General features: G+C 32.9%; 1 protein-coding gene across 6 annotated transcripts in view; it reads left to right on the top strand.

Annotated features, from left to right (window-relative positions):
* The first annotated feature begins 8005 nt into the window (after positions 1 to 8005).
* LOC105206053 (protein spaetzle 3) overlaps positions 8006 to 22123 on the top strand; it is a 141510-nt gene continuing 127392 nt past the window's right edge. For 2 of the 6 annotated variants that reach the window (XM_039455680.1, XM_039455681.1), the window contains exon 1: positions 8006 to 8679. The gene's annotated coding sequence lies outside the window, so the exon portion shown is untranslated. The remainder of the gene's footprint in view (positions 8680 to 22123) is intronic. The other 4 variants (XR_005575957.1, XR_005575956.1, XM_039455682.1 and 1 more) reach the window with 4 other exon arrangements.

Here is a 22123-nt window from a genome sequence, read left to right on the forward strand (position 1 = left end):
TTTCCATTAATGCGGTTTTAGTTCCGGTTGAATTTGCTGCTTCATGATCTTGTGAAACTAAAGAATGAATTGTAATATATAAAATTTTTGTAATACATTATCCTCTACCTTCACCTTACAAGGAAAAAGACTAAGGTATCCTTCTTCGATTTTGACAAGCCTTTAATATGTTGTACAGATCAAAATAAGAGCACGTACTTTTTTATACGTGCTCATACGCACTTTTAGAGGGTGACACACCTCTTTGAAGAAAATCGGTTTTCTTCTTTCAAAACGTATATTGTCGAAATTATAAAAGATAAAAAAAATGTTCTAATTTAAAGTTGAATAGCTTGAAGAATACTTTATAACAGTAATAAAGAAAAATAAAAAAAAAAAACTTTTTACAAGTTTGCCCACTACTTACTTTTTTTTAAAAAAATTTTTATTTCTTTTTATAAACAAAATAAAGTTTCTTTTATTACGAATTCATTATACGAGTATGATAAAGTTATGTTCCGACATTTCCATTTTCCACATATAAAAACCACTCCATAACGCGTGCATGCACTACAGAAGTGTCCCCCTCTGATTTTGACAAGTCTTTAATATGTATAATAGTAATACAGATAAAAATACAGGACACATAGTTTTTTATACGTGCCCAATCTCACTTTTAGGGGGTAAAACATCCTTTTGAAGAAAATCGGTTTTCTTCTTTTAAAGCATATTGTCAGTGCCATGAAAACCATAAGAGAATCATAATTTTGTTAAAAATTATCATACTTGAAAAATTTTTTTTATTTTAAGGATTAAAGTCTCTACTTTAAAGTGCATTTGGTCAATTTTGAATTTCTGCTTTCCTTCTTCCGTTGTTTCTTTAAAAGTAAGGACGTGTTTTGTTTCCAAACATTTGCGTAGTTTGACGCACTCCACGGAGTAAGATAAATTTTTTTCGCAAATGTCACAATAGCCATCTTAAAATTTGGAGTTTTCCCTGCAAATTAAAAAGAATCAGGTTTGTACGATTTTTTTTGAGGAGTTAGGATGTATCAAAATTATGTATGCATTTTTGTCAATTACAGCCAGCATTACCCGGATTTCGATTTGTCTCATTGATAATGAAGCGATCATCTATAGCTGACTCGCCTTCGACTTTGTCCTCTTATTCACATTTTGCATGATTCAGAGAAACGCTGTGAAATATAGCAATTTACATTTACACCATAGAAACTACAAACACCAAAACTCTATATAAGCGTAAACTTATTCTTTACTGTAGCACTCAAAAAGCAAATGATAAAGTCGTAACAATGCCTAATTTGAACGAAATTCAATGTGCGTAAATCATTGCTCTTTTGGAAGGATTGAATCAAAGTTGTGTTGTAAAGAGAATTGGTATTCATCGATTTTCTATCTCTCGAGTTTGTGCTCGTTATCAAGAAACGGACAGATTTCGTCGAAGAAGAGGACAAGGTTGAAGACGAATAATGTCAGCTAGAGAAGATCGCCTTATCATCAATTCATAGAAATCGAAATCCGGGTAATGCTGGTGGTAACTGAAAAAAATGCATACATAACTTTCCTGAGTAGAAAATAAAACGCGGCCCTAAAAGGGGTATGCTAGGTTTTGCCCTATTGCCCGATCAGGTCTTGTTAAGGCAGCCTGACATGACGCCTTATCAAAAATGTTACGTCGTGTTCTATATAGCCCTGATAGCAGTTTCCTGATCGGGCCCTAGTAACGCAATTCTTATAGGGCCCCAATAAGGTACTGTAAAGGGAGGAAGAAGGTTTATGGATATATATTAAACTTTTTAATTTGCATTATTTATTTATTTATAAAATATGTATAAAATGTGTACACTTTGGTATGAGCTGCAAATTAAAATACTACACTCTCCTACTTTATTGCATTACATTATTGCCTTTTTTGGCTCGAAATGACTGATGACCTTTCTAGTCCTTTGCACTATTAATGACTGCGCTCACACTTTTGCAAAAACTTTTAACAGTAACTGGTAAAACTTTTGGATTATTTCTGTATTCAGCAATAATAATATCTAGAATTAAATTGGAATTTTCTTGACATTAATCTCAAATAATTTTTTTATTTTTTTATTTTTTTTTAACGGTAGCATAAATACTATTTGCTAGTGTTGTGAGATACAGGTGATATAGAAAACTAGAGATAACATCTCTTTGATAATAATATTACTAACATAACAATTATCATTATCAAGGTTCCTCCCAAATTTATTAATTCATTATTTATAATTTATATTTTAAAAAAAGTTCGTTTGCTGGAAAGTAAGTTTTGTTGCAGTTTTTTTTACAGCAGTATACTTTTGTATAACATCCCTTGACATATAACGTTTCAAAATGTTCCTGACAGTGTAGGTAACTGAAGATTTTGAATCGATTAATGTCAATATATTAAACTTCTGAAAACCATAAGCACACCTTTATTAGTTTTAAATGCATTATATGAAAGTATGTGTTTAAAAAAATAATTTTATATTAAATATTTCTAATAATTATATTACAACATTAGTACATATTGATTCTATATTTGTGTTCAACTTATAATTATTACTAGGAATATAATAATTAAATTCACAAAGTGAAAACTTACGTCTTCCTGACATTTTTTTCAGATTTTAATTTGTTGTCAAAATTCTGGAAATTTTCTAAAATTTTGAACGGCAAATCTATTTTGTACCTTTCAGTAAAGTTTCCAGTATTACAGATTTCGGAGAAGTTGCCTACTTTTTTTTCTTGCAAGATATTATAAATTTTCTCTAACTGCGTACTTATTTTGGTTAGTTGTACGCTTTGGTTACGGAACCCTCTGTTTATTAAACCTTTAATCTCTGGAAAAGTTGGAATAAAATAATTAAATTTCAATTTTATTTGCAAAATGATTGTACTCACCATCTGTTAAAGACATCTGGTCAAAGTTTATAACTGGGATTTCATCGTCATATAATACAAACTTTCGGTATTTCTCATATTATCGTTGTATGTATTTTGTTGATTGCGAACTCTTTAAATCAGTTTCCTTTCTGGGAATTGAAGTACTAGATAGAGGTTTTTTATATAATTTTTTTCCTGAAAAATATTTCTCTACAATACATAAAGACTAGTTTATGTAATACAATATGTATACATATAAAAAATCAATTAAATATAACTATCATAAAATTAATATGTTTACTTTTATTTATATTTATTGCTTCTTGTTTTTGTCCAGATATTCCTTCATAATGAAAAACATTTCGATTAACAAAATGTGTATATATAAATATTTAAATTTAACGTACTAAAAAGTTAAAAAAATACATAATTTACCTAAATTATGTATTTTTTTATGTATTCTTTTTCCACTTATTTCTATTCCTTCCTGTAAGAGTTCCTTCAATTCCTTGATTAGACCTGATAAATATTCATTTATATCACTTAGCTTTTCGGTACTCGCATATATAGCCACAGAAAATACTTTATATATATCCTCAGAAAAATAAATTTTGCATAAAATTGATCAAAATTGTTTACTACTTAATTTAAAAAGAGGCAGTCTGTCAATATTGAATTGTAGATACAGAATATTTTCTTGATGCAGATCTGCATTTACATATTTTTGGAGGTGTTTAGAGATTCCAAAGTATACAAATTCGCTAATAACAACATCATTCGGTCCTTTAAATTATTTTACTTTATATTCAGCAGATGTTGTTTTTAAAAAAGTTTTAGAACATTTTGGCAATTCTGGAAGCATTCTTTGCCTAAGAATTTGAAGTAGAGAGTTTAAATGTGTATGTTAAATATTACATTTTATAGCCCATTCTCGAAGCGCTTCAATTTCATTAAATTCTTCTTCAATATCTTCTTTGTATTAATCATCATTACTGTATTGATCATGTTCACAGATGTCATTCCCATCAACATCATCTTCATTTCCATCATCATTATTATCATTATTAATGTCAATTTCATTTCCTGCACTTTCATCTAAATCAATGTTTTCTTCACTTGCACTTCCACTTACAGAACAGTTTTCTTGACTTCTACATTCATCAGAATTTTTTTCACTTTTATTTATTTATATCACAATTTTTCATTAATGAACGTTTTTGACCAACGGTAAACGTCGATGGTCCTGATATTGAATAATTCTCATCTGAAATAAATTTGTTCATAAATAATACTTTCGCGTTACCTTGACTGCAAAAATTATCTTTGCGGTTAACCTAAATCTTCAAAACTGGTATGTAAATTAAACTATCATAATTTACATTCAAATGTAAAAGAATGAATTCGAAATATCCGGATAGATTCGACAATGAATTGACAAACATGTGTTAACACAAAGTGTTCGCAGATCATTACCAGGCATCAGTTTGCAGCGGTCTTACAGGTCAAACAACGTTCGACGAGGTAACGACTTGGATAAGCGGTTGAAAATTTTCGAAAAAAAGTTCTTGTGAAAGATTCCCGACTTTTATTACTTTTAAATAACAGTTATTTTATTTAACATTAAGAAAACGATTTTTTACAATATTAAAATAAATTTTTATAAATAAATTTTGTTTTCGGAAGGGTACTGAAAATTATGTCCATTTTAGGTCCTTTGGATGTCCAATGGACGTTCTATGGACGTCCAGCGGATTTGCAAACGTACCTCGGATGGACGTCCATCAAACATCCATCGGACCTTAATCGGATATCCATTGGACGTCCCAAATGTCCACAAACGGACGTTTGATGGATGTTCGATTGCCGTCCATGTGCTGTCTGGGTAGACATTTATGTTATCATATGTACGAGGGTTGCCCGAAAAGTAATGCCCCGCATTTTTTTTCTCGAAAACTATTCTACAAAAATGATGTTTTAACATATGAAAGAATGATGTTTTATCTACTCACTCTATTTTTTTGCATAATCTTCTTCTATTGCCTTCTTTAAGCGATTCACTAAGGCGTCTATGCCCTGTCGGTACTAGTCCTTGGTCTGGTTACAGAGCCAGGTTTTCACTGCGCTAATCACCTCTTCGTTGTCTTCAAAATGTTTTTTACGAATGCTATCCTTTAGTGGCCAGAAAACATTTTGAAGACGACGAAGAGCTAATTAGCATAGTGAAAACCTGGCTCCGTAACCAGAGCGAGGACTAATACCAACGGGGCATACACGCCCTTAGTGAGTCGCTGAAGGAAGGCAGTAAAACTTGAAGGAGATTATGTAGAAAAATAGAGTGAGCAGATAAAACATTATTCTTTCATAAGGTAACCGAGCCGAATAAGGCCCATCTAACTTATTTTATTTTTTATAAATTCTATTTACAAAGATATTGAAATAAACTGAGTGAGAATAAAATATTTATTTCAACCACTCGCCAAAATAAAATTATCTTTTATATAAAACATTTTTAAATAAACAAAAAAGAAATGTCTTTGAACTCTGACATTGGGCCTTATTAAATTTTTGTGCTTTTAATAAGGCCTGAATTAAAAATAAATTGAAAATCACAAAGGAATTAAACATTATTTTCCAACTCACTGTTAAAATAAATATTACTTACAAACATGAAATCTTTTAAGATCTATTTTACTGTAAAACATCATAATTATTTTCAATTTTGTCTATAACTAATATTTTAACTTTAAGAAATTCTGGTTATTTTAGTGCAATTTTAGCTTATGGAAAGTTAACGTCATTAAAAATCATTATTCTCTGCTGCAAGCCACATATATAATAAACAAATGGTTATGGCTATAACAATAAACGCATAAGTGGGCCTTATTTAATAATACATTATTTATAAAAAAGTATATTCATTCCAAAAATCATATGTATTTGTTTTTTTTCTATAGTTAGAAAGTTGAATATTATATGTTGTAATAAATCATAAAATAATGTATACTTATTAAATTTACAACAAATTTTTATAAAAACGGCTGATTTATTCACTTTGTTACAAACTTTTGTTGCACTGAATAAACTTTTGTTGCACTGAATAAACGCTACCGGTATTAAATTTCTAGTCCCTCTTTATCTACTTCCTATGATATATTTTTTAAGCATATATTTCAAACATAAAGCGCGTTTTTAAATGATAAATTTAAGAGTGGGCCTTATTTAGTACTGGGCCTTGTTCGGCTCAAGTACCTTATGTGTAAACATCATTTTTGTCGAATAAATAGTTTCCAAGAAAAAAATACGGGGCATTACTTTTCGGGCAACCCTTGTATAACACAATGGTAAGTTAAAATCGATCAATTCTCTTCGTTTCTTTGATCAAACTTGCTCATTCTTCGATAATGGAAAAACATTAGGGCGTATTTAAGATTTAATTTTTGATAGGAAGTTATACTCGAAAGAGATAATGAGAAAAGCATAGAGCAAAAGAAGAATTGTCATTCTATCGTTGGAGGAAATCCTAATAAAAAGATTTTAATGAAATTTTAATGAATTTAAGAAGGCACGTACCTTATCGACGCTGAAAAATTACCGATTTTTGGGAATTTTTTTGAAAATAAATAAATTTAATATCTACAAAAAGGCTTTTATTGAGGCTACTTTTGGGCCGTTCGGCAAAACACTCCTCCTGTATTTATACTCTAGTGCTCTGTAAAACAAACGGAAACCAAATTTTCCAAATTTTGTAAAAATCAAATATTTATAGCATTAAAAGATTCGATATTTGCGAATGTTTATAAAATGATCTTTAAATGTTTATAAAAATTGTTATAATTTAAAATGTAAGAAAATAACAAGTTTTAAAGATTTGAATTTTAGACATATAAAAATTTATTTTATAAAAAAATTGAAAATTGTTAAAGTTTTTGACTATATAACTATGGACTGCCAGTTGGCCATTTCACGCTGTCTTCAACATAACGCGCGCCTCCAACGGTTAAATAACAGAAAATTGAAACACAAAGTCGCATTTTGCTGATAAAATAGGAAGAAAGAGAGAGATGGAATGACATGACATTGTGTTGTTTTATTATACTTAGCAGTATTCAAAACTACTGCATTTGTAATACATAAATAAAATGTGCAAAAAAGAATGCGACTTTGTGTTTCAATTTTCTACCATATAACCGTCGAAGGCGCGCGTTATGTTGAAGACACAGCAAAGCATTGTGAGAATAGGAAAAGTGGGGATAACTAGCAGTCCATAGTTATATAGTCAAAGATTAAAGTTATGTGCAAATACTTGGAGAGGTGGACCCGAGAGCAGCCCTAGTAAAAGTCAATTTAAATAAGTCAAAATTATTTTTAAAAATTATTTTTTGTACACATTAATAATTTAATGAAACATGTTTTTGTAAATATAAAATTTGTTTATTATCCTTTACATAAAGTTCTTAAAGATCAGTTATTTTTTCAGTGGCGGAGAGATATATGCTCCATTAATATTTTATTAATTTTAATAAAGTTTCAATGAAATTTTGATTATATTTCGCTGAAAAGATTATTTTCTACATTTGATTAAATAAATGGCATTTTAATAAGAATTTAATGAAAATTGAATTTCCAAGAATAAACTTTCAAAAAAAATTATTAATACTATTATAATATATAATGTAAAAAAATTTAATTTAAAATTGTATTGTACTTTTGATAAAATTGCAAAGGAAAATCATAGATATTCCCCAATGATAATGATATTTTAATAAAAGTAATTATTATTTTATGAAATTTAAATAAATTTGTCGATCAAAATGAATATAAGATTCAACAAATGTTATTTAAATTTCATCAAAATTTTATCAAAAATTTAAAACTCTTTATTATATTTTAATTCTTTTAACTTTTATTAAAATTACAAAGTTAAAATGCACAAAAACGCGTCGAACAAAAAAACTCGAACAGGAATCGAAGATACAAATCGCGAAATTAAAGATAAAAAGAGAGCATAGAAAATACAATGGCGCGATATATACGTGTGACGTAAAAGTAACAGCGCCCACCATGCTCGCCGCGCTTCTACTCATTCGATCGAGAGACACTTCTCACTTTATTCTTGTTTCTTCTCGTGTGCGCACTGAGTTAAGTTTTCTCCTTCTCCTCAGTCACCGTTCGCCAACGCGACGGTATCGTACCGCATCATCGCCGCGATTCCGTCCTCGCGTGCACAGTCGCATGCACGCACGTATATTCTGTCTTAATCGTTGTTTACCAATTTTTCCGATCACGATTACGGTGCTCTAGATCGGTACGCGTGAGGTGAAAGTAACAATTTATATGACTCTTTAGTACATTCCAAATGAATTCGTCTACGCGGTAATATTTACGGGCGAGTATCGCAGGCACTGCTGTGCACGAATGTAAGTTTGTACACGTGATGTAAATATCGCAATTAATATTAGATAGGATTAAAGTCTTGTTTATAGATATTACAGTTTTATAGAATCTTTGCGTTTATACGCGTTTATTTGCATCTGTCAAATAATCGTATCTATGACCGTGCTGTGCATCTCGGAAAATGTCTTTCGTAATCGGTTGTCCTTGTGCGCGGCATAAAGAGACCGTACTTATGCGCGCGCGATGGAAAATGTCACGTGTACCAATACTGAAGCACATGGCACGCTCAATCTGATTTTTTAGGATTTTGGGATCGGTGATCTGATATTTCACAGGAAATAACGGATTTCGCGTCTCGGTCACAAGAGTTGCCACTTTGCAAAATTATAGGTAATACCTTCTTTTATTACCTCTCTCTTTCTCTCTCACCCCTGTGGTACAATTAATTTACTTAAAAAGTAGAAAGATATTTTGACCGTTACTGTACCAATACAAATTGAACGAGAATGCCTTCTACGGTTGCAGCTAAATCTTCGTGCTTGTATTGTTTGTGTGTTTGAATTTGAGGAAAGTAAAATCACACAAACAATACAAGATCTAGCACGAAAATCTAACTGCGATCGTAGAGGATATTCTTGTTCACTTTGTATTAATTTATTTAATTCGAGATATCGATATATTCTTAGACCGCACTATATAAAATTGGGATATAAGATGTCTTAAAAACGTTCATTGTCTGGGTTACCATAATCCACCGCAATTTAACAAGTGCATTACGAAAAAAAAAAAATTGTGAAATTTTATAGAAACCACTTCTATTATCGATCTTGAAAGTATACTTTGTAAAAGATAGAGAGTGCTTCATGAAGTTGACGCAGGTAGAATGGTCCTCCTTTTACCTTCAGTGAAAACCGCTTTGCATATTTAACTGGAAAGACAGTAAACCAGTGGGCGAAAGTGACGAGTGGCACAAACTTGTTCGACTTTCCAAATAAATTTCGTTTGTCCGGTGTTGGTGTCACAATTGTTAATAATACACAATTGGAAAATGCACTTTAAGTTTAATATATATGTAATTAGAATGTGTGTGTGTGTGTGTGTGTGTGTGTGTGTGTGTGTGTGTGTGTGTTAAATAAACTGTTAAATTTTAAGAAATGTTAAAAAAATATCAATTTAACACAAAATATTGAAAATAATCTAATCACTTTAATTTAACACGCGGTTATGTTAAAAATTCAATACAAAAATTTCAACAAGGGCTGAATTTGACATAAACACAAAATAATTCTTACTGATTAAATTCTTTCTTTCTTCTTTCAATGTTCTTTTGCATCTATTCGTTTGACTGCATTAGTATGTTCCACACATGAGATGAGATAGCACTATATCGATAAAAAAGAGTAAAGATAAAATATTGAAATACACAAAAATTGCGAGCAAACTTTATAGGATTGCGATTTGATTCTTGCTTCTTGCCTTCTTATTTCATTTACAAATTGTATTATATTTGCGAATGATTTTTGATCGATCGGATAGTTCATACAATTTAATTCGATTAATGATAATTCATTATAGGCGAAAGATTAAAAGCATGCTTTATTTCGATTCATACTATATGTTAGATGCGGACATCAAAGAGAAGGAAGCGATAAGAACACTATCTGATCTAATCAGCAAACAATTTTTTAAATGTTTTATTTTTTATTGTACTTTATACAATTTATTTATAACAATAATGTTTATTAAATATTTAACACTAATTATTTATTTGAAATAATATTTTAGACAAAATATTTATTTAATACTTATATTACATTGATATTATTAATTTTTCGTTCAAAATAATGATTTAAAAAACAGTTATTTCTATATAATTAGGACTGATTAAAATGTCAAACATAAAGATAAGAAAGCTAATATCAATTTTGTGGTAGTCTGCAGCGGATATTTGTGTCTAATAATGAGTTAGATTGTAAAAATTCACACATAAATTACACAGGTCTACAAAATTTAAAAAGGAAAAATCTTGTGCTTTGAATTTAAAAGAATATTTTTGTAGGACTTTGATGCATTGAAAATCACTACATTATCCGTTTTTTCCATCACCCTCCATTTTTTAAATAATTGCGTAAACAATAATTGCGTTCTTTTCAAAATTAATTTTTTTTTCTTATTTTTTCCGATTAAAAAAAAAATAACAAGATGCTCTATGGCATTTTATTCAGAGGTGTTCTCACAATACTGAAAATATTTTTTCGATACTTGTAAAAATGTTATATATAAACCGCAAATGAAAAACTTTGATAAAACCGTGAAAAAGCGGAAAAAAATGATAAATTTTGAAATATAAAATCAAATTATTCAAGAAAAAAATCTAAAAAATTATTTAAGCGTTTAGACTTATAACTGTATATTTCTAGTTTAAATCCTTTTTTGAAAAATTAATTTTTGATTATTTGTTAAAAAGTTATTGAATTTAAAGCAAAAATGTATCCCGCACGTCATCAACATCTTTTCTGCGGGTCTGACGCACAGTCACCGAATAAAATTCAAGATGTTATAAAATTATGCAAGAGCTTGTCGTGTATTGTTCTTTTGTCACTTATTTCAAATCTAAAGTGAAAATGGTGTATCCTATATAGAGTATATAAATTTAAAAAATGCATACAATAAAAGAACAATTTTATTGCAATGTTTAAAAATTTATCTAAATATAGATCAGATATTAATTTAATGTTGAACTATCAAAATAATTATGTAAAACGTTCAAAGATAATAATACGGCTACAAAAAGTTTTGACAGTCTAGTAGATAGCGAAAACGTCCAACATAAATTTTTTAATGATTCAACATAATTATATTTCAACAAAATTATTCTTTCCATGTACGAATTACATTCAATATTTGATGGTTTTGTAAATCTCGGATTACTATTTTGTAATTATAATTGTTGCACTGAAAATGGCAGATCCTATATGACGACAAAAGTTTAAACATTTATTGGCATAGCTTAAAATTGTATTATTTATACTGTATGACAAGACAACGAAAAGCATTATGCATCTTATTTAATGATTTTAGTATAATGTTCTTGGTATTTTAAATTCTTACTGTTTTAAATTCAGAAATTACATTTATTTTTTAAGAGTGAGATTAGAATCATTGAAAGACAAAGTGGTCTCTGCGAGATAGACCGCACACACATTTTCCATTATCACAAAAAGTAAAGGCATCTGAAAGAATATCGCGTATGGTTGGTAACGGGCGGGATGCATCTTTGTTTTAAATTCAATAATTTTTTAATAAATGATCGGAAATCAATTTTTCAAAATACGATTTAAATTAGAAGAATAAGTTTTAAGTCTAAACAGTCAAATATTCTTTAAGATTTTTTTTTCGAATAATTTAGTTTTGGAATTTTCCCGCAAATAAGGTGACATCTTAATAACCTCTTAATGACTTCCCTAACGTCAATAAGACGTCATTTAAACGTTACATCACGTCGTCTTGTTTGCTGGGTTATCATTTTTTTCCATTTTTTCACGATTTTATCGAAGTTCTTGCGATTTGGACAAAACATTTTTATACGTATCGAAAACAAATTTCCAGCATTGTGGAAATATTTCCAAGTAAAATGCTATAGAGTACATCTCGTTATCATTTTTTCTTTAATCGGGAGAAAATAATAAAATTAATTTTGAAAAAAACTGTTTATGTTATTATTTAAAAAATAAAAGATGATGGAATAAAACGGATAACACAGTGGTTTTTAGCACATTAAAGTTCTGCAAAAACATTCTTCTTGTAAGTTTAAAGTTTAAAGATCCCCTCCTTAAATTTTCTAGACCTGTGTTATTAAGCAAGATCCGCTGCAGACTACCACAAGACCGATATTGGACTTCTTAGCTCTATGTTTGACATTTTTATCGGTTCTAATCTTGTTATTTATTAATTTAATATATTATTAATTTAATATTTATTCAATATTAATTTAATATTTATTTTATTAATTACGTGCTTTAAATTATGAACTTATACAATTCTTATCTGATAAGACTCTGTTTTGAAAAAAGACGGTATCCGATAGCGCACGGTGCGATAGCCCACTAACCAATCATCTTGACTTATCTAATCCAACCAACGGAAAAACTCTAGGAATCGGCCGCTGTGAGTGGTGGTGTGCTATCGGTCCCGTATGCTATCGGGATCCGCCCTTTGAAAAACTTCAATTACAATAACAAATGAGTTATTAGAGTAGAGCCGGTTGTTTACGCTGTTAAATATTACATCTATCATAAACTAAATGTTTACAATTTAGTATACAAAACAAGACAAACGACTTTTTCATTTGATCATTTTTAGTGTCGTATAAGCAAATTAATTTAAAAAAACCTAATCTCAAATTATTTAATAAGAAAAAGCATAACAATATAATAAACAGCTACTACGTTTCCTGAAATTCCGTTTTCACTCTCTTTAACAATAATTGTGATTCTTTCTTGGTGTTGTCATCATAGTGCTTGAATTAGCTTTTGTCCATGAGAAACGGTTTTTTTGTGTGTGTCAATAGTCGCAGGAACTGGACTCCACGTGTCCTACGTTAAATATAAAATTTTTTTTTAAAAAGTCACTATTAAAGTGTCAAAGAATTTAAATGCGAAATTGATTGTTTTATCACAAAATTTGATATGTTAAAATTAAAATAAAATCCAGGATAAGACAGCAAAATAAATAAATAACACGGTTCTACAAAATTTAGGGAGGGGGAGGAGGCGTCTTATGCTTTGAACTTTGAAGGACATTTCTATAAGATTTTGATGCACTGAAAATGACTACGTTGTTCTTTTTTCCACCACTCTCCATTTTTTCAATAATTGCAAAAACAGTTTTTTTTTAATTTGATTTTTAATGATTTTTTTCGCTAAAGAAAAAAAAGCATCCTTTCGAGTCTGACGGACTGCCGTTAAATAAAATTCAAGAAGTTATAAAATTATACGAGAACATGTTGTGTATAGTTTTCTTAGTTGCCAATTTAAAAAATGAACAAATTAAAATGGCGGATCCAATATGGAAGATAAAAATTTTTTAAATGCGTATAAATAATATAAAAATTGACATTTAGTAATTTTATAAGTTTTTAATTACTGTTGTGTAATTATAATTGTTCAATTGAAAATAGCGTATCTAAAATGGCGACAAAAGTTTCAAATATTCATCGCAATAACTTAAACTTGCAATAACTTATAAAAATTTTGCTTAAAAAACCATATTAATAAAATTCCATGTTATTCTTTTAACTTCGTATAACTTGAAATGTGGCCAAATAAAAAATTAAAGAACAAAAAACACTCAAGTTTACATACATTCGTGTGATAATTAATACACTCAAGTTTAAAAATAATGAGGAAGTATGTGTAATTAAAGGTTAAAAGTGTATCTTGAAAAATTTAGAAGTGTTCAAAAGTAAAAATGTCTTATAACAATTGTCAATTATTATGTACTAGCATATTAGCATCATGACGGGTTACTAAATGAATAACTCTATAAGTAATTGTTACAATATGTCACCTAATAACGGAGATAATAGGGGTAGCCATATTGTCGACAGTAGCCATAATACCCTTTTCTTCTCTATAAATCATACAATTTTAAATTATTACGATAAATTGTTTAAATTTATGTCACCATGTTAGATTCACTATTTCTAATTAAACAATTGTTATTACACAGCAATAATCAGAGACTTACAATACCACCAAATATCGATTTTCATGTTATTTATTTTAAAATTCTTGTCTTCCATATTGGATCTGCCATTTTGATTTATTTATTTTTGAAATCGGTGACCAAAAAACTATACACAACATGTTTTTGAATAATTTTATAATTTCCTGAATTTTATTTGGTGGCAGTTCGTCAAACTCGAAAGTATGTTGCACACTAAAAGTGACGCGCGCGGGATGCATTTATGCTTTAAATTCAATAACAAATTATTAACAAATAATCGGAAATTAATTTTTCAAATAAAGATTTAAACTAGAAACATACAGCTATAAGCCTACTATAAATGGTCAAATATTTTTTAAGATTTTTTTCTTTCTATCGAAAGAAAAAAAGTAATTCAAATTACTTTGTTTTATATTATAAAATTTATTTTTTTACCATTTTTCACAATTTTATCAATGTTTTTTATTTACAGTTTACATAGAACATTTTTATATGCTACAAAAAAATATTTTTAGTATTGTTTCATGGTGCAATTTCTGTGTAAAATGCCATAAAACTGATCTCCCTATTATTTTTTCTTTAGTTAAAAAAAGTCATAAAAAAATCAAGTTTTAAAAAATCTGTTTTTGCTGTTATTTAAAAAATAGAGAATAATGAAAAAAAAACAGACAACGTAGTCGTTTTCAGCGCATCAAAATCCCATGAAAACATTCTTCAGAGTTAAAGCACAAGACCATCTTTAAATTTCGTAGACCTGTGTAATTAAGTGAGTAAAAATAATATGTACATTAATGAACAGAATAATTGCAACACTTTTTTTGATCGATTTTGGAACATAGCCTTGCTCATCGAGTGGTGGATGTAAGTGCTTCTATCCTCAGGTAAGAACCAATTAATTATGTTCAATAACTCCTTGAACAGGCTACATTTTGAAAACTGAAATCGAAAAAAAGTGCCGCAACTATTCTGCCTTCTACTATACAACATTAAAATAAAATAAATAAAACGAAAAGTTGACAAAAGTATTCCTGCACAAACTAAAAATAGTACCATCTACATAAATAAAAATATAAATGTTCGTTTATTCAAAATCTTAAATCTTCGAAAGTTCTTTAACGAATGCTTTGAAATTTTGAAAGAACGTTGCATTCGAATTTGCGCGTGTTTCTATATAAAAATTAACCAGACTGAGCCACCACGCGTGGCGGGATACAACTAGTTATTTAATAAAAATGAAAACAAATCTGTAGTCCGTTATCTCTGAAACCACTAATACTCAAACAAGAATTTTAAGGAAACTGTCTGTCACAATAGTCCAAACAAAAATAAGACGTTATCATCTAATTCTTTGCAAACTGAATCTTGCAGGAAAAAGGGAAGGATGCATGTACAGTTAAATAAGGGAAAAGAAGTTTCTTTGTTTACTTAAACTTTGTTGCTTGTTTTACCATTATGAATACCTTTTCCGATATATTTCTTTTTATCCATCCGCTTTTTGTCTAAAATTTTACCATTTTCCCATTCAAGTTCATGATTTTTGGAAATTCTATGAAATGTGATGACATTTAGAAACTTACAATTTTTAATGTTTAAACGGTGTTTCTTAACTTTAATTTTGAGCCGTCTTTTTGTTTGTTCCACACAAGGAGCTGCAGTCTTTACAGTTTATTTTATAAGCAACATTGCAGCTTGTGTCATTATTGTCTTTCCCCATTGTTATGAATCTTTTTAAGTTATTGGGAATTGAAAAAGCGACTTGGCAATTATACCTATTTGAAAAAGAAGTAAATCTCTTACAGACACTGCTAATGTAAGGAATAGTGAAATAAGTTGTTGCTATGTTAATCTCTTCATTCTGTGAATTAGAATTGAGACGTTTCTTTCTTTTAAAAAAGATATTTTAGTCTAGTCAAAATTGTTGTAAAAATCTAATGGGTAACCATTCTTTAATAAGGTGTTGATTTGTAAAACATTTATTATGGAACTAAGAATGAGATAAGTGAATTATTTTGTTAACAAGATTAAAAATAATGTAGGGATAGGTTGCGTAGATCGGATGACAGGTTAAATACACGGTTCTATTAGATTAAAAGATCCTCTTTAATGTGAACACGAGAAAGTTACATCATCTAGTAGTGTGCAAGATGGACGTAGTGACGTAGTGTCGTATAGTACATGATACCATAGATAGGAAAGTCACTACATAGGTAGCCGAAGAGGTCGCTCTCAGCAGAGAGCGGATTGTCGCGAGCGGATTGCAAGTACCAACATCCTCCCTCAATCCGAACGCTGATTATCTGGAATGTTGACTCCAAGTCCTTTTCTGAATTTTTCATGTTTAGCGTACGATAAGGGCTTCGTTAGGACATCTGCGATCATACGAGGTGTGTTCAAAAAGTATCGCGAATTTTGAATTTTCGCGGGTTACGTATATTCGAATTTCGATCTTTTTGTGGCGTTATGTTGGTACTCATGTCTCTCACTTATGCCGACAAGCTCGGCCATTTTGAATGTTCACTTAATTGTTGACAGCTGCTTTGCTTGCACGTGTTTTGGATCGTCTTCGATTTTTACCTATTCAAAAAAATGGATCAAAGAACCTGTATCAAATTTTGTGTGAAAAACGAAATTAAGTGCGCGGATGCATTCCGAATGTTGACTGTGGCATACGGAGAAGCTACCTTGGACCGAAGCAACGTTTATCGGTGGTACAAAATGTTCTCAGAAGGCCGAGAAGATGTGAACGACGAAGAGCGTTCCGGACGCCCGAGCACTTCAACAACAGACGAAAAAATTAATGAAGTGTAGAAAATGGTATTGGCCAATCGTCGAATCACCGTTAGAGAAGTAGCTGAGGACCTAAACATATCGATTGGCTCGTGCCATTCGATTTTTATCAATGATTTGGGCATGAGACGGGTCGCCGCGAAATTCGTACCAAACGCCCCTGCTCACACATCGTTGCTTGTGCGCGACTTTTTGGCCAAAAACAACACACTAATGATGCCGCAGCCACCGTATTCCCCAGATCTGGCCCCCTGTGACTTTTTCTTGTTCCCTAAACTGAAGAGGCCCATGAAAGGACGACGTTACGCTACGCTTGACGAGATAAAGACGGCATCGAAGGAGGAGCTGAACAAGATAAAAAAAAATGATTTTTTGAAGTGCTTCGAAGATTGGAAAAACCGTTGGCACAAGTGTATAATACCTCATGGGGATTACTTTGAAGGGGACAAAATAGATATTCATGAATAAATAAATAATTTTTGAAAAAACACAAAATTCGCGATACTTTTTGAACACACCTCGTATGGTCCGTTGGAAGGTATTCCAGTTTGATCGGTTGGCATCTAAGAACCTCTCGAATAAAATGGAACCGGACGTCTATATGCTTTGACCTTGCGTGATATATTGGATTGTGAGCCAATTTTGCAGCGCTCTGGTTGTCGTTGAACATCTGCACATTTGCGAGGTTCTCCAATCCAAGCTCCTTCAGGAATCCTATGAGATGGATGCCCTCCTTTGCAGCGTCAGTCAGATTCATGTATTCCGCTTCAGTTGACGATAACGCTACTGAGCGCTGTTTGCGGGACTCCCATGAGATAGCCCCATTGCTGAGGATAAAAGCTGATCCTGTGTAAGACTTTCGATCAATGCGATCGTTCGCCCAATCTGCATCTACATAGGATGAGAGGGGCCTGCCTGTTTTCTGATAGGTTAGGCCATGATTTGATGTACCTTTCAGGTATCGCAGAATTCGCTTGGCCGCGATCCAGTGTTCTTTTTGAAAGCAGTTGTTGTACTGGCTTAGGTAGTTCACGGCGTATGCGATATCCGGGCGAGTGCACACAGCTAAATACATAAGAGCAAATACCTAATAGCTCTCTGAACGGGTATTTGATTTCTTGAGTTGCGGATGTATCTTCGTTGATGCACTGTTCCGATCCTTTTATGGCCATTGGTGTATTTGCAGTCTTACAATCTTCCATGCCGAATCTCTGAAGAACATCCTTGATATAATTGGATTGTGATAATGAGAGTGTGTCTTGATTCTTGTGAATCTCGATTCCCAGGCAGTATTTTGCTGGTCCAATATCCTTGATGTCAAACCTCTTGGAAAGTTCCAGTTTTAGTCTTCGTATTTCCTTCTGGTCAGATGACGCGATGAGTATGTCATCTACATACAGCAGAACCAGTGTGAGATGCTTGGACGATTTGCGAAAGTAAACGCAGGGATCGGCATTTGTTTGTGTCAGACCGATATCGTGGAATGTCTTGTGAACTTTGTCGTGCCATTGCTTGCCTGCTTGCCGTAATCCATAGAGCGCTTTATTTAATTTGCAGACCTTGTTGCTTCCTTTCAAATCGGAGAGCATCACCTTGGCTTTATTTGTTAAATTAATATCGTTCTCCTCCGTGACTATTCGCCTTAACATTTCTTCTAGGAGATCCGGCTTACTCATGTAGATCACGGTATCAATGTCACCGTTCAAATAAGCCGTCGTGACATCAACTTGCTCTATATGAAGGTTTAATTCCGTTGAAAGCGCCATTAACAGTCTTAGCGAACTCAATCTGGCGACGGGAGCGAATGTATCTTGAAAGTCGATACCGGGTCTTTGTGCAAAGCCTTTAGCCACCACTCTGGCTTTTCGGCGACTGATTGATCCGTCCGCGTTATATTTGTTTCGTAGCACGGTTCTGCAACCGATAATTTTTGCGTCGGTCGGTTTTTCAACTATCTTCCACGTGTCGTTGATTATCAAACATTTGATTTCGGAATAGATAGCTTCCTTCCATTCGTTTTGATGTGCGCCGGTTAGTGCGTCTTTAAGCGAGATTTCGGATGCGTTAATGGCATACTGAGCATCGTACCATATTTCGTCATCTTCCGAAATGGAAATATCAGCAGCGTCGTTAACAGGTACCATATGATACATCTTGGGGGGTCGACCTGGTTTTCCAGTAAGGATTCTTCGCGGTCTTCCTGGTCCACGCTTCATATACGTTTCGATGGGTGCGATTTCTTCATCAACGTCTTCGTCATCTTGGGCCACTTCACGATCCTGTGATTGATTTGGACCTACTGCGGCTTCTCTAGAATGTGACTCATCAGTATCTAGTAACAGAAATCTGCCATTTTCAGTATGGCTGGTTAATATATCTTCATCTTGATTGTTTTTTTTAATTTGATGTAGAAATTTGATGTCTCTTGTAACGACAATCTTCTTCTGGGATGGTACCCATACTCTGTAGCCCTTGGAAGTTTCGGAGTATCCAACGAAGGTCCCTTGAGTGCCTCTCGGATCCAGCTTTCCTTTGTGTGGAGATTTATTCAGTATGTATACCTTTTCCCCAAAAACAGCGAAGTATCCTAGAGAAGGCTTCTTCTTGTGCCATTTTTCGTACGGGGTCTCACCATCCAAGCTTTTGGTGATACATCTATTCTTAATGTAATTGGCAGTATTAACTGCTTCAGCCCAGAAGGAAGTTGGAAGTCCACTTTGTATCACCAAACATCTCGCAGTCTCAATCAATGTGCGATTTCGTCGTTCGGCCACGCCATTTTGTTGTGGTGTATACACCGTAGTCAGTCGACGACGTATCCCGGACTTTGTTAGAATAGCGTCCATTTCCGAGTTACAAAACTCTTTGCCGTTATCTGATTGAATCGCCTTGATTTTTTTTTCGGTATGATTTTCTACTCTGCACTTGTATTCCAGGAACTTGGTTGCAACTTCATCCTTGCCTCTTAGAAAGAATACCTCGCATCATCGGGTATGATCATCTATAAAAGTCAGCAAGTAGAGTGCGCCTCCATTGGATTTCGTGCGCATCGGACCGCATACATCTGTATGAATAATATCTAATACATTTGCTGCTCGATTATGATTCGTGGGAAAGGGTAACCTTGACATTTTTCCGGCTAAACAAGTTTCACAAGGTTTTAGTTTGTGAGATATTTTGAACTTTAATCCTGATACCTTTTCGTTTTTCATCTCATATTTAAATCGTGATAGTTTAAGTGACCTAGCTTTTCGTGCCAAATTTCTGCATCCGTCTTTTCAGGTTCAGCTGCTCCGCAAATCTCTTCATTTTCTTCACGTAACAGGAAAAGGTCGCCTTTTCGATCTGCGATGAGAGAAGTTCTGCCTTTTGGATCCTTGATTACAGTACCGTCCTTTTTGAATATCACAGTGTGATTTTTGTCGACTATCTTTGATACTGACAGGAGATTTGTTCTAAGATCTGGCACATAAAGTGCGTTTTCAAGCTTTATTGTTTTATCAGCTTGTCCATTTGAAACGGAGATCCTTACATCTTTTGCGGCCGCCCTCGCCGTAGCGTTGCTTGCCAGCTTGATTTTACCTTCAATATCCTGTGTGTTGATAAAAGATGACATGTTGTTGCACAGGTGGGAGGTACTACCGGAATCCAGGCACCAAATACCAATATCGCCTTGAGTATCTACTTGAAAAGCTGTGAACGATGATTCCTCTGTAAGTGCGACGTTTTCATTTTTTGTATTTTTGGAGTAGCAATCGGATGCCTTATGGCCGAATTTATTACATGTTGCATCTGTATCTCGTTCGTTGAGTAGGTTCTTGCTTGGTTTTGTCTGATGGTTTTGAACTCGCATTGCGTTTGGAGGTACTCACAGGTTTGTTGTATTGCTTCGCTATCAAGGCGTTGGAAACATTCTCCGCAGCCTTTTGTTTCCTTGAGTCGTATTCCTCTATGATTTTTACTCGTAATGACTCCGCATCCGGAAACTGATCACGCGATTCTATGGCGCACCTGAAATTTTCAAAATTATTTGGTAGACTGTATAGCAGTATAATAGTGAGAAGGTCGCCATTAATTTCAATTTCCATCGCTTGGAGCTTGTCTACGATGTCATAGAAAGTCATTACATGAGTACGTACGTCATCGCCTTCTTGCATCTTACTTTGAATCAGCTGTTTTAATAATGCAGCTTTGCGGGAAGGGCCTTTTGAAGCGTACACGGACTCTAATTTTTCCCATATCTCCTTGGATGTCGTACAATTTCGAGTGTGTTTTAACTCTGAAGGACTGATGCATAGGATTAGATCCGATTTAGCTTTACGATCTTCCGCGATCCATTTCTGGTATGCGACTTGCGAACTAGCTTCGTCGGTGACAGTAGGTTTCGGCTTTTCACCGGAAACGTATTGCCATGTGTCGTTTTTAACTAGCAATGCTTCGACTTGTATTCGCCACGTGTCGTAATTATCCTTTGACAACGTTTCTATGCGCGTAGAGTTAACGACATTTGTGGCGGACATCTTGCTCGCGTTGGCGTATCCCGGCGTTTACTTCGAGTCTCGACGATTTATGTAATGACACGTGTGAGGTTAGGAGCGTCGTCTCGACACGAGAGAGATAGAGATGCAAGATTCGTTCGCGCCCGTTTTATATATTTATTAGTCGTGATGCACTCGACGATTATATTTATCCGAGTCTCGGTTTTTCGGCGATTGCTGTTCGTGCTCGAGAAACAGTTGTTACCTGTCTCGCTTCCTTACACTGAGCGCGTCGTCCGTTGTAGAGATCTCGCTATTGCTCGTGTTTCGTATCTAACCTTTTAGATTTTTGCCTCCTGGGCCCATAACCATTTGTAGGGATAGGTTGCGTAGATCGGATGACAGGTTAAATACACGGTTCTATTAGATTAAAAGATCCTCTTTAATGTGAACACGAGAAAGTTACATCATCTAGTAGTGTGCAAGATGGACGTAGTGACGTAGTGTCGTATAGTACATGATACCATAGATAGGAAAGTCACTACATAGGTAGCCGAAGAGGTCGCTCTCAGCAGAGAGCGGATTGTCGCGAGCGGATTGCAAGTACCAACAAATAACCTATCTATCTTCTTTTTTATTGACAGGATTGTTACGTCCGCCAGTTTAGAAACTGGCGGGATAATTGGTTTTACTGTATTTGTTTCGGTTTCTGTCACCAGTTGCTACTTAAATTGAGGAGCTCCCTCATTTAATTAACAACGATTTTATAGGAAATACGAAATAGAATTAGTCTTAGCAATTTAGTGGATATGAATTCTAAATGTGAAAGGTTTCCTTCGTGT

This window comes from Solenopsis invicta, chromosome 12 (genome assembly GCF_016802725.1).
Source record: "Solenopsis invicta isolate M01_SB chromosome 12, UNIL_Sinv_3.0, whole genome shotgun sequence".
In the NCBI taxonomy this organism is placed as follows: Eukaryota; Metazoa; Arthropoda; class Insecta; order Hymenoptera; family Formicidae; genus Solenopsis; species Solenopsis invicta.